At 36.1% G+C, this 1,933-nt stretch overlaps 1 non-coding gene across 1 annotated transcript; it reads left to right on the forward strand.

Annotated features, from left to right (window-relative positions):
* The first annotated feature begins 756 nt into the window (after nucleotides 1-756).
* On the forward strand, nucleotides 757-828 carry TRNAR-UCU. The gene has a single exon. It is a non-coding gene; the product is annotated as a tRNA-Arg (tRNA).
* The last annotated feature ends 1,105 nt before the right edge of the window (nucleotides 829-1,933 follow it).

Raw genomic sequence — 1,933 nt, forward strand, 5'->3', positions numbered from 1 at the left:
TGGTGATTTTTTCTCATATCAAGCAACTCTTTGCCAAATGTGCCATACTGGGCCTCTCTTTCTTTACTCACTATGCTACCGACGCAAAGCGCTTCGCCCTAATGCTCGCGAACATTCAAAAATCATGTTCCCAGTTGCGTAAACATAAAACATAAAAAAAACATAAAAGGAAAGAGAGAAGGGTGGAATATGATATCATTTTCTGAAACTTATGTAAAAAAAATCTATTACATTATTTTTTTTTAATAAAAATGTCAAAAAAAATGCTTGCTCGCAATACATATACAATACGTATCAAAAAAAGTTTACACTTTTATAAAGCCCTGGGAATTCAAAAATATACAACGTGAGGGTAATTTGGGTTTGGGTCTCTTCCATCCAGTGAAAGTAAAAGTTTTGACAGAATATTACACTTGGGTGAGCACTGTCCATTTTTGTAAAGCTCGCTGAAATCTGTTTGCGCAAAATTGCTAATTTTCACACTTCAAGGGGAAAGGGCAAAATTAAACTTACCCTGCGAAACATTTCTCATACATTTCCCTTGCACTCTGGTCAATTGAAGTAAAACGGATATATTCAAGCAATTTGTTACAATTTTGTGAACCAAATTGAAATTTCAACACTTAGTAAGCACAACCTTTACCCTTTTTGTGCCAGCTGGATCTGAGAATATAACCGACAAAGGTAATTGGTATAGTGTCGAAAATCTGTCTTTCTGACGGTCAATCGGATCTCGGTCGGCCTAGCCACTGGCCCGTCTCTGTGGTCTAGTGGTTAAGGCACCGGCGTTCTAAGCTGGGGGCCCGGGTTCGATTCCCGGCAGAGACATTTTTTTGGCATAACCAATTTTTCCAAAGGGTAGATAGCTGTGGGGAACCTTGATTTAAGCTACGTCTACCATTGTTCTCTTCGTCAATTTCTTTACAATATTTAAATAAAAGAGTTGCCAAAGCTGTTGTACATGCATAGCTTCACACATTTTTATATATATATATATATATATATATATATATAGTGCCCGATATTTTTTGGCCTCGTTATTCGTTATTCGCCACTGCCTATTCATTACCGGTAGATTGTTTTGCTCTTATCCCGCCCCCCTGGTAACCGACCCCTGTTTCGCCCCTGTACATGGGTCGTTAGACCAAATGGGTTTAAGGACAAGAAGTAATTGGACCAATCAATACATAGACCAATTAAGTTTAGCTATCATTGTATCAACCGATCTGGGAATATTAGACCATCGATCTGATTGTAGTGAGGGGAAAGATCATTGGCCAAAATACCCGAAAGAACGACAGAGTTATATCACGTAGTTATAATAGTCTTTGAAATCTACCAATTGTGATTTGCAGAGAAAAAAAAATCAACTTGCATGTGAAAACAACAGATAATTCGACAAAGGGGATCCAGCCTTAGGATTGGGGCCGGAATTTTTTCAGCGATATTTTCCCCGATTGGCCGCTCGAAGATGATTTTGGGTTTCTTTGGAGGGGTATTCCTAATCGTCACTTCTTAGCTTTATTCTTATGAATAAAGATAAGTATATACAGTTGAGGCCGAAAGTTAACATACACCCATGGAATTCAGTGAAATTGTTCACTTGCCAAACATCGTTAAATTTACTATATCTTCAGAAATATAAATACTACCATGAAGAATTTGGTATCAAATGAAAGAGCATATTGAGCTCTTCCACATGATTGGAATACTGTTGAGATCAAAGTATATTTCAGGTGGAATTTTCTTTGAAGAATAATATTAATGCCATTGTATTCTATTGTTAGTTTTTATATTTTCAAACATTGTTTCATAAAAATATATAAATGTCAAATCTATGATTTATATTACAATTTCTATCATGATATGTCACCACTGAACAAAAATGTGTAATCTGAAATGTTTGTTTTGAGCAGTAACTAGCACAAATATG

The sequence above is a fragment of the Lytechinus variegatus genome, chromosome 9 (assembly GCF_018143015.1).
Source record: "Lytechinus variegatus isolate NC3 chromosome 9, Lvar_3.0, whole genome shotgun sequence".
Classification (NCBI taxonomy): Eukaryota; Metazoa; Echinodermata; class Echinoidea; order Temnopleuroida; family Toxopneustidae; genus Lytechinus; species Lytechinus variegatus.